This window comes from Arachis hypogaea, chromosome 12 (assembly GCF_003086295.3).
Source record: "Arachis hypogaea cultivar Tifrunner chromosome 12, arahy.Tifrunner.gnm2.J5K5, whole genome shotgun sequence".
NCBI classification, from domain to species: domain Eukaryota; kingdom Viridiplantae; phylum Streptophyta; class Magnoliopsida; order Fabales; family Fabaceae; genus Arachis; species Arachis hypogaea.
Genome location: NC_092047.1, coordinates 63,341,245 through 63,342,003, shown reverse-complemented (window position 1 = coordinate 63,342,003; position 759 = coordinate 63,341,245). Strand labels below are relative to the sequence as shown.

At 43.6% G+C, this 759-nt stretch overlaps 1 non-coding gene across 1 annotated transcript; it reads left to right on the top strand.

The window, feature by feature from the left end:
* Window positions 1-226: 226 nt before the first annotated feature.
* On the top strand, window positions 227-330 carry LOC112731025 (small nucleolar RNA R71). Its single transcript, XR_003166821.1, has one exon. It is a non-coding gene; the product is annotated as a small nucleolar RNA R71 (small nucleolar RNA).
* Window positions 331-759: the final 429 nt, after the last annotated feature.

Genomic DNA, 759 nt, shown 5'->3' with positions numbered 1-759 from the left:
TTGGGCTAAAATTGTATCAACATGGCTCAGCTCCATGACTCCCTTAGTGTTGTGTCTCTCTGAAGCATAGTAGTACTCATTCTCAGCCACTGTCTCAATCACTTCAATGGCTTCTTCCACAGTCTTTTTCCTGTTCAATGAACATCCTGATGAATGGTCTACAGCCTTCCTTGATTCATAAGAAAGTCCATCATAGAAAATATGCAATTGCACCCAGTCATGTAACATGTCTGGTGGGCATTTCCTTGTTAAATCCTTGAATCTCTCCCATGCCTCGTAGAGAGTTTCACCATCTTGTTGTCTAAAAGTCTGAACCTCAGATCGAAGCCTATTGACCTTTTGTGGGGGGTAGAAACGTGCCAGAAACTTGCTTTCCACCTCGTCCCATGTTGTTAGGCTCCCCCTTGGGAATGATTCCAGCCACTTAGCTGCCTTGTCCCTAAGTGAAAATGGGAACAAAAGCAGTTTATAGGAATCTTCCTGGACTCCATTAGACTTCACAGTGTCGCAAATTCTCAGGAATTTTGTGAGATGTTGGTTTGGGTCTTCATTAGCACTCCCACCAAATGAACAATGATTCTCCACAAGTGATATTAGCTGTGGTTTGAGTTCAAAATTGTTGGCCTGAATGGGTGGTTTCTGAATGCTGCTACCACAATTCCCAGAGGTTGGGTTTATGTATGAACCAAGAACCCTCCTCTCGGGAATGGCATTGTTTCCATCAGCTCTCTCATGGTTGTGAACTTCTCTATCCATGTT